Below are 11,455 nucleotides of genomic sequence, written 5' to 3' on the forward strand. Positions count from 1 at the left end.
GAGAACAACATAAAAATGCTTCTAATTATTTTTATTAATCAAATATAATATTTATACCTCAAAGTGATGTTAATTGCATAACACTGAAGTAAAAGACCAAAATGTAACAACATCATGCAACAATGACAAAAGTTATTAAACAGATTCTAGCAATACATTGGTAAAAAATAATAAACTACATTGAAATATAGTGAAAACATTGGATGATAATTCCTTAAATGTTGAAAGACTGCAGGAAAATATTATTTGTTGTTGTCAAATGCACTCAATCTCATGATTCTATATCAAGAAAACCCCATAGTCTTGGCCCAAAATCTCCTTCAGCTGATTAACTTCAGCAAAGTTTCAGGATACAAAATCGCTGTACAAAGATCACTAGCATTCCTATACACCAACAACAGCCAAGCCAAGAGCCAAATCAGGAAGACAATCACATTCACAATTGCCATAAAAGGAATAAAATAACTAGAAATACTGCTAACCAGGGAGGTGAAAGATCTCTACAATGAGAATTACAAAACACTGCTCAAAGAAATTGGAGAAGACACCAACAAATGAAAAAACATTTCATGCCCATGGATAGGAAGAATCAATATTGTTAAAGTGGCCATACTGCCCAAAGCAATTTACAGATTCAATGTTATTTCTATCAAGCTACCCAAGACATTCTTTACAGAACTAAAAAAAAAAAAAAAATTAAAATTTATATGGAACCAAAAAAGAGCCCACATAGCCAAGGTAACCGTAAGCAAAAAGAACAAAACTGGAAGCATCACTTTACCCAACTTCAAACTTGCTGTAGGGCTACAGTATCCAAAACAGCATGGTACTGCTACAAAAACAGATATATAGACCAATGAAACAGAATAGAGAGCCCAGAAATAAGGCTGCACACCCACATCCATCTGATTTTCTACAAAGCTGACAAAAACAAGCAATGGGGTAAAGACTCCTTATTCAATAAATGATGCTGGGATAACAGGCTAGCCATATGCATGAGATTGAAGCTGGACCCCTTCCTTACACCATGTACAAAAATCAACTCAAGATGGATTAAAGACTTAAATGTAAAACCCCAAACTATTAGGTTGGTGCAAAAAAGTAGTTGTGGTTTTGGTCATTACTTTCAATGACAAAACCTGCAGTTATGTTTGCACCAACCTAACATAAAAACCCTGGAAAACAACCTAGGCAATACCATCCTGGACAGAGTAATGGGTAAAGATTTGATGACAAAGACACCAAATGAAATCACAACAAAAGCAAAAATTGACAAATGGGATCTAATTAAATTTAAGAGCTTCTGTACAGCAAAATAAACTATCAACAGAATAAACAGACCACTTACAGGGTGGGAGAAAATTTTTGAAACCTATCCATTGGACAAAGGTCTAATATCCAGCATGTATAAGGAATTTAAACAAATTTTCAGGAGAAAAACAAATGACCTCATTAAAAAATGGGCAAAGGACATGAAAATAAACTTCTCAAAAGTAGAAATGCATGTAGCCAACAATCATATTTTAAAAAGCTAAATTTTACTGGTTATTAGAGAAACACAAATCAAAATCATAAGGCCATATCATCTCACACCCGTCAGAATGGTGATTATTAAAAAGTCAAAAAATAACAGATCCTGGGGGAACATTTATACACTGTTGGTGGGAGCGTCAATTAGTTCAACTACTGTGTGAAATTGTGTGGCAATTCCTCAACGAGCAAAAACAGAAATACCATTACATTATACATTATTCATTATATGCCCAGAGGAATATAAACTATTTTATCATAAAGACACAGGCATATGAAAGTTCACTGCATCACTATTCACAATAGCAAAGACAAGGAATCAACCTAAATGCTCCTCGGTGACAGATTGCGTAAAGAGAATGTGGTACATATACACAATGGAATACTATGCAGCAATAAAAATGAATGGGATTGGCCAGACGTGGTGGCTCACACCTGTAATCCCAGTACTTTGGGAGACTGAAGCAGGCAGATTACCAGAGGTCAGGAGTTCAACACCAGCCTGACCAACATGGTGAGTCCCCTTCTCTACTAAAACTACAAAAAGTAGCTGGGTATGGTGGTGGATGCCTGTAATCCCAGCTACTCAGCAGGCTGTGGCAAGAGAATCACTTGAACACGGGAGGGGGAGGTTGCAGTGAGCCCAGATCACACCATTGCACTCCAGCCTGGGGGACACAGGGAGGCTCTATCTCAAAAGAAAAAAAAAAAAAAAAGAAAATGAATAGTATCATGCCCTTTGCAGGATCATGAATAGAGCTGAAGGCCATTATCCTTAGCAAACTAATGCAGGAACAGAAAACCAAATACCGGACGTTCTCACTTAGAAGTGGGAGTTAAATGAGAACACGTAAACACAAAGAAGGGAACAACAGACACTGAGGCCTATTGCAGGGCAAATGGTGGGAGGAGGGAGAGGAGTAGAAAAAATAACTGAGTACTAGGCTTAGTACGTGAGTGATGAAATAATTTGTTAAACAAACTGTGACATGAGTTTACCTATATAAAAAATATTCACATGTACCCTCAAACCTAAAATAGAAGTTAAAAATATAAATAAATAAACCCTCATATTAGAATTTTTTAAAAGAAAAGACAGGTTTGCTGTTACTTAACCTTTACCTCAGCCCCAAATTTAGCAAAATTGTCACTTAAGTAATGAAACAATAGAGGTTATTCCCACTGAATCAGGGCCAAAGCAAATCTGCTCACTCTTTATGTTATTTAGCTTATTTATTTTTAATATGGTACTGAAAATTCTTGCTAATGCAATTGGGTACTAGGAAAAACATAGAGACAAGGTAATTGGAATATTGTAATGGCTTGGGTTAGAAGAATAGTACAGATACATATGAAGGTGAACAGAATCCTTTCATAAGTGTATAAAAATTAGGGAGATTAGCTCTTTCTCTCGGACCTCTTCTGCTTTATGAGTTTTTAAAACATTATGAATGAACTTAATGCAAACATCTCTACTGACGCAAATATTTAACACTATACTGTGGCTATAATCCTACCACAAAAGAGTGGTTAAATGGAGCTGTGTTAAAGTAAACTACAGATTATCTCATTTACGAAAAGAAGTGACAGAACTCTATAGCACAGACCCTTGAATTTAAACAGCAGTGGATTAAAAAAGATGAAGGCCAAAATGTAGTTTGATAGATACCTCTGAATAGGGGTATGAAGCACTCACCTTGACATCCTGACTCCACCCAAAAGAATTACTTGTACTTTGGAACCAATCCCCAGCTCCTGCGTCTCGCCCACAGAAGCAGGATGGACACACTCCTATAACGATTGCAGCCATTTTAGGACATGTGTCCACATAGAAAAATCACATAAAAAAAGGAAGGAATTCCTCGGAGTGATGAATGAAGAGAAATATGGCAAAGAGAAACTTAGTTGAAAATACACATAATAAAGGTTGTAAAAATTACCCAACTTCTATGTAGAGAAGTTCATCAATAAATTTGGAAGCTGAAGGTGCATGTTTCCACTGTTTAAACAATGCAACTGCTTAAACATTCTTGCTTGTGTGGCTCAAAGTGACATATGCAGAGATGATCATTGTAACACCCTTTATAGTAGCTATAAATGCCCTAAATTGTCAACAGGCAAATCAACACTTTAAATTGTTGATATAATAAAGAACTATGCATTGTGAAAATACATTTGTAAAGCTATAAATATTAACTTAGAAAAATCTTAGGGAAAAAATAACCCTATTGGGTAGAATAAAGCAAATTGTCAGCAGAAACATGCAGTATGATAGCATTTTTATGAAGTTTAGAAGCATGCAAAATAATGTTACATATGATTGTGACATATTTGATGTAGTGATAAAAATGCATGTAAAATCAACACTTGACTCTTTGGTGGAAAATTGAGGTACGATAATTTGATTAGAAAAGATACATGTGAATACTACTACTTGTGGTATTTCTTAAGCTTGGGTACGTGTGTCTTTTGCTAAATTCGAATTAGTTCATAACGCATTTTGCAAAGATATAGTTCAACAATACAATAGGCAAATTATTAAAAATGATTTCTGCACCAAAATAAGATTGTATTTTTAAAGAAGATTACTAGAGAACATGCTGCACCTAGGATATATCAGTTGGGAAATAACTGAAATTATCTGAATATTAATGCCCATAATCCCTGACCTGCATTCTCCTGGGAACATAAAAAATAAGTGTATTAAACACTGAAACCATTATCATTTGTTCAGAACAGATAGGGAACAATGTAATCATATAGGATATTTTTTAGTTTACCCTGGGGAACTGCAGCTAGACTAGCATTTCTTTAATTGGAGGCACCCTGGAAATGGTGAACTGCACAGGAAAAGTTGTAAGGTAATCTTTACCTAGGAATGGATAGGCACAGGATGTGAGGCGTAGCTGCACATGCAAAAGAGGTGAAGGAAGAGCAGAAAGAAATGAAAAGGCTTTTCTACTTTGTTTTCATTCTTAGCCCTCTTCTACTTTATGAACGTTTTAAATAAAGAAATTCAGCCGATGTATACCTCTCACTAATACAAATGCTATCCTATGAGGGCAAAAACTTCAGAAAGTGCTGAGAGGTGCAGCTGTAAATTACAAAAAGAAAAAATTAACATGGAATCAAGACTTTTGTTCTTAGAATAAATTGCACTTTGCCATAATTTTAATATACTGCTGAATTTGATTTGTTAGAATTAAATTAAAGTGTTGGCAACTATATTCAACAGGAAGATATATCTAGAGTTTCATTGTTCATCCTGTCAGTTTTTGGTGTCAAGGTTATTCTGGTATTCCTTAATAAATCAGGAAGTTTTCCAACTTTTTCAATAATACAGAACATTTTGCTTATAACCCGAGAATTTTACAGTCTCTTAAAAGTTTTCTCAGAATGATATGGGAATTGCGTTTGTTTAAAATTTTTGACATTAATTAGCCCAATTTGTTTCATAGTTTATATAGGTTTCTGCTTTTGATGTATTATTTTTATTAATTAGTTTTCCCAGAAAATATCATCCATTTCATCTATATTTTCAAAATAATCAGTGTAGTATTATCAGTGGGTGCCAGTGGGCATTTTGGGAGTATTTATGCTTTAATTCTATAAAGTACAATTTATAATTTTTAAGTTACCAATGCATTTTATATTCTAGCAAAGAAATCTTTGGATATACCAAGGACAAAAATTTTTATCCTACATTTTTGTAGACTTTTTTTATTTATAGATTTAAGTTTAAGGTTTGATCACCTTCAAGTCAATTTTATATGTGACGATAGGTAAAGATTGAGTTTTTCTTTTTTTATGAGTACTTGATTGTTCCAAGTATTTTTTAAAAGACTAACTTTTCTGTGTTAGATAAGTATGAGTTTTGTCAAAATTTAATTGTTCACATATAAATGGATTTCTTTCTAGGCTTTTTATTCTACTCCACTGATCTATGTGTCTATCCTTCTGCCAATGACATATGATGTTGATTATTGTAGCTGTATAGTAAATCCTGAAATTAGGTTATTTCGTCATAACACTTTGTTCTTTTCAACTTTGTTTTAACTATCTTAGCTCCTCTGTATTTGTTAATAACTTTACAATTTGTCAGTCTCTAAAGCTAATCGGATAAAATTTTGCTTTGGATTGCATTAATTTTGAATATAAATTTGGAAAGAACAGACATCTTAAGATATTGTGTGCTCTCATTTGTAAGAAATGGGAAACAAAGTGTTTTCCACTCACCCCTCTCAATACTTGCGGAACACTTTTGACATTAAATGTATGAGTATTTTTCCCCACAAACCAAGCAATTCTATAGCAGGGACCAGCTGGGTTTTCCATTATTTAACTAAATTCTGACACTGTCTTTCAGGGGATAGGGTTAAGGGCTCAGTCTCACAAGCCTGCCCCCACTTCATATGACAGTTGCAAGTTCCAGGAGAACTTGTATTTCTGACCACACTGCCATAAATCTGGGGTTTCCATGATGCCCTCCTTGGCTTCAATTAATTTGTTGAAGTCTTCCACAGAACTCAGAGAAATACTTGTGTTTATCTATTCATTATAAATAATATTACAAAGGTCACAGATGAACAGCCAGACAGAGGAGATGCACAGAGCAAGGAAGCTTGGAAGGAGGGCGGAACTTCCATGCCCTCTCTGGGCCCACCCCCAAGACATTGCCACCTGTTCAAGAATCTGGAGGCTTTCTGAATCCAGTCCTTTGGGGGTTTAATGAAATTGTATTGTCGTGATTGACTAAATAATTGGTCATTGATAACCAACTCAACCTTCACTTCCTCTCTCCTCCCCAGAGGTTGGAGTGTGGGGGTTGAAAGTTCCAACCCCCAAATCACACAAATGATTTCCTTGGCAACCAGCCCCAACCACTGAGAGCCACCCCATTAGAACGAAAGGTGCTCCTATCACTCGGGAAATTACAAAGGTCTTAGGAGCTATGTGTCAGGAACTGGGGTTAAAGAACAAATAGTAGAGTAAATGATTCTCCTAGCACCTCTGCTATTAATACAATACAAGGATTTCAGCAGCTCTGTGTCAGGAACCAGGGGCAGAACCAAATACATCTACCTCTCTCTCTCTCTTCTCTCTCTTTTTTTCCCTCTCTCTTTCTCCCTGTCTGTCTACTCTCTCTCTCTCTCTCTCTGTGTGTGTGTGTGTGTATATATATATGTATCTAAAATATGTATATACACACACATATTTATTTATTTATGGTTCATATTATATCTCAGTATCACTCTATTCATGAAAATGACAAAATTCTTCAGTTCTTAACATTTTGCCATGTTGATCTAGCTTTCACTCTATTGCTTCATGCTAAAATACATTAGTATATATCTCCTAAGAACAAGAAGATTCATCTACATAACCACATCCAATGCAACATTCAGGAAATGTAACACTGATCCAATTATGTTATATGCATTCCATATAGTTTTCTTCCATTTGTGCAATAATGTTCTATCTTTCTGTTGTTTCTTTGTATTTTCCTTTTTTTTTGGCCTGAAGTTTTCTTTGTTTAGTACATCGAAATTAAAAACACTGATATTTTACAACTTCAGGCCTTATATCCCTCCATTTGCATTCATTAGATTGATTTCTCATGACTAGAGTCTAAACATGTAGCAGGACTGCTACTTAGTTGATGTGTCCCTCTCAGTCCATCAATGAAGGGAAGAAAGCTCAGTTTGTCTTAATATTGGGGAGGTTGAATGATCACTTAATTAAGGTAGTGGCAGTCATATTTCTCAATTATAAACTGAATATTTTTTTCCAATTTTGATACCCATAGTTTCAAATGTGCTTTATGATGTATTTCACTGACAAATGAGGAATATTCTATAATTTCAAATATAAAGTTTACTTCTGGATGTACATTAGAATCATTGTTAATTTGCTTGACAGAGTAATGACAGAAAAGGAAGATGGAAGCATTTGGCAAATCAGTAATGAATAGGCAGCACTTTCTAGGGATGGCATTTGGAGAAGAATAATCAAGACATAGTTACAGGCTATCTACATCGACCAGCAGAAATAATAAAAGTTTACCAGAATGCAGAAAAGACGTGGATCGCCTTCTTATTTTCTAATGATAGAGAGAGAGAGAGAGAGAGAGAATGTGTTTTTGTTTGTTTGTGTGTGTGTGTGTGTAAGAAATAGAAAGAGAGATGAGGTGGGGTGGGTGTATAATGTGAACATTAGTGAGACTCTCAGTGGGTCACAGAGACGCAATACAGGCTCCAGTTTTGTCACTGAAGGAGGGGGAATGGAACTTTTCTCTCTCTCTCATCACTCCATCTTAGATATTTTTCATTGATCTGTCTTCAAAAACACTGCTATTTTCTTTTGCATTTTCTAATCTTCTCTTAGTCACACCCAGTTCTTTTTCTGATCTAGAAATTCCATTTTTATGGCTGTCATTCATCTCCTCACTATGTTTATATTTGCTTGTAAATCCTGTTGTGCATTTATAATATTAATAGTTAATTCAAAATCCTTGTCTCACCTCTTTCATTTTTGCATCTGTTTTTATGATTTGATTTTGTCCTAATTATGGGTCACATTTTAGAATTTCTTTGCAAATATAAAAAATTTTCACTGATGTCAAATGCTTTGAATATTCTGCATTTTATAGCATTTTTCTTAATGGATATTAAAGTTCGTTCTGGCAAGTGCTGATGATTTTGGTCATTTTGTGTTAGCATTTATTCTAAGGCTAGTTGTGACCTACTATTAAGATATGAACTTTCTTGAGTCTTTTCTGAATGCAGGTATTTAACCAAGTATATTCCTTTCTGTCTGGTGGGTTTAAATGTCTTCTCGCTTGGGTGAATTTTGGAACATTTGCAGCCTAAAGCTCTCAGGTTCATCTTTCCCAGCCTTTGGAGTTTCACCTTATGCACAGGTAGCTTGTATTTAGCCACATAGTCAAAAAGACTTGTAGGAAGATTTTTGGAAAGCATTTTCTGCTAGCTTCCTCTGGTACTCTGCCTGAAAATTTCAGCTACAATTGTCACCCCAGAATCTCAACTCCACCTCTGGAAACCATGATAACCCCTATCCTGGGCTCCAAGAATTTGATAGTAATGGTTCTAAGGAGACCGCTTGGACAACAGGGCACCTCTCCTGTGCTTCTCTTTTCTCAGGGGTCACAGTTCTTCATTTTGCAATGAGTTGTGCTAAATATTAAGTCTAGTTTTTATTTTTTTTAATGACTAGATGAAAAGTTAAGTCTTTATTACTCCACACTGGCTGGAAACAGAAATTCCAACATGTGCTTTTTCCTCATGTTACTATTTCTATTGTTTTTTCAATTGAGTGAAATTGCAGCCCTTCAACCTGTGTATGCAGTTCAAACAGCTTTTCTCAACATTTTTTCCCCCACACTTCTGTCCTTAACCTAAAGATATTAAAGTGCTGTGATAGATTCTTAAGTGCATCTGAAATGTATCCCAAATCTAGTTTATTTTGTGGGCACCCTATTCCAGTTAATTATAAGCAGCTAGTAACTGTTTGCTCAATCAGTTATCAGAAAGTTAGCCCAGGATCTTTCTTCTCTGCTACACCTCACTTAAAAAGAAGATTAAACCTGAAAAACAGCATGGTTTTGCAGTTAAGGGAACATACTAGTGCTGCACTACCAGGCTTCAAACCCAAGGCTCTTTCATTCACCAGGTGTGAAGCCTTAGCGAAATTACTTCATCTGTCTATTTATGTTCCTTCATCTATAAATGGGAGAGAATGATAATAGTATGATTATTTTAAGGAGTATAAAGAAGTAAATGTTTATAAAGCAAATAGTCTTATACCTGGCTTAACATAATATATAAACACGTGCTTTTAAATACATCGAAAAATACTTTTACTTTCTCGAAATAGTTTCCTATTGCTAATGCCTACACTCGAAATTGTGATATATTCTTATATTAATTTCATAACAAAATTTTGACAGGAAATTTTACCTTTTTTTTTTTTGGAGACAGAGTCTCACTCTGTCGCCCAGGCTGGAGTGCAGTGACTTGATCTTGGCTCACTGCAAGCTCCATCTCCTGGGTTCCCACCATTCTCTTGCCTCAGCCTCTCGAGTAGCTAGGACTACAGGCGGCCGCCACCACGCCTGGCTAATTTTTTATATTTTTAGTAGAGACGGGGTTTCGCGGTGTTAGCCTGGATGGTCTCCATCTCCTGGCCTGGTGATCTGCCTGCCTCGGCCTCCCAAAGTGCTGGGATTACAGGCGTCAGCCACCGTGCCCGGCCTACTCTCTTTTTCTATTTGATTTCACATGGAAATAAAAAAAATCTATAAAATATAATTCCCTGTTTGCTATATGTGACTTGTCTGTTCTGATATTCCTAAACTTCCTACCATGACATACTTGCTCTTAATTTGATCTTTACTTATACTCCTTGACACATTGACTTTCCATTTCTCTTTTCCTCTTTTTTCGTCAAATTACTTGCAGTTCTTGAGCTCTAACATGTTCTCTCATGTCACCATCTATTTAAACTTACTTGCTTTTTAACTTCTTCATCTGCCCAGTAATTGGGATTAATAACTTCTTAATTATCAGCTAGACATTATCTCTGCTTCATAGTTTTACTTGACCACTTAATTCTATTATAGTATTAGCTTGTCATTAGATGCAACGTTTGCTTCTACAGCATATTTTTAGACAACCCCTACCACTACATATTTATAATAAGTATTTTAGATATTTACCTACCTTTCATAAGAAATGATGCATTTTTGAAGGTCCTGATTTTACTAATTTTTCCAATGTGTAGTATATATTTCCTGTGTACAGCATATTCACCAAACCAGAATTTAATTGGATGTCTACAAAATTAATAAATAAAATAACACATGTATAGTGTTCAGAAAATAGCTGTCATTTGTCAAGGGATTAGTAATCATTGCAGATAGTTCATTGGTAATGACCAGGGTTAACTTGAGATAGAAAAATCCCCTGAATTCTGACCGTAAGAAATACAGAATTATGAACACACCCACACACACAGACGCACACACATAAGATTAAAAAATGTTTTTTTTTGGTTTTAATACTCAGAAATAGCATGTTAAAGAATATTATTTTGTACATTTTCACTGTTAATCACCACAGTTTTTTTTATAACAGGATATTTAAAATGTTGGTGATTTTGGACATCAGGCTGTGTGAAATAAAGTAACTCAGAAGAGTGGAAAGTTTCCTACTAACTATTTTCTAAGTAATCACTTCATGGTAAAGCATGGAAAAATAGAGCTTATATATGTAACAAGGTTCTGACAAATAAATGAAGGTATTATTTAGATTTTATTTGATGAGCCAGGAAAACTTGCAATGGAAAAAAACAAATGGCTCTGTTTTGTAAATTCAGCACAGACAGATTCGAGCAAATCAGTCTGTGAAGTGGTGCTTGCATGAAATGATGTGCTTCCAGAAGAGTAAATGAGATTCTCTACAAATTCTCCCCGTCACTGCTTTGACACAGCTGTAATTATCACAAAACTAACTCCTGATTGCTCCATCACTCGGTTCCCTGGAGGAAGCTAAAGATGTTCTCCACTTACAAGATGAAAGCAAAATGAAACAAAGGAAAATCCCTTGTCAGAAAGGTGGCCCCAGAAGGTCTCTGCAGAAACAAGAAGTGGTCACTGTGGAGCCTGTTGGTGCGCCCACTGCCCTCCACCGCTCATCCAGTGCATCTCAGAGTACAGGCAGGACCCTGAGCAAAAGGAAGACCCAGAGAGTGCCACAGAAATCAATCACTCATGTCTTACATAAAATGAACTCAAGATTTTTATTCATCATGATTCCATGTTTAACATATTTATATTTTAATCATAGTAAATATTTATTGGATTCCAAAATAAAGTTTACTGCTCTTAATGGACCCCCTCCCCATTCAC

Source organism: Papio anubis, chromosome 4, assembly GCF_008728515.1.
Source record: "Papio anubis isolate 15944 chromosome 4, Panubis1.0, whole genome shotgun sequence".
In the NCBI taxonomy this organism is placed as follows: Eukaryota; Metazoa; Chordata; class Mammalia; order Primates; family Cercopithecidae; genus Papio; species Papio anubis.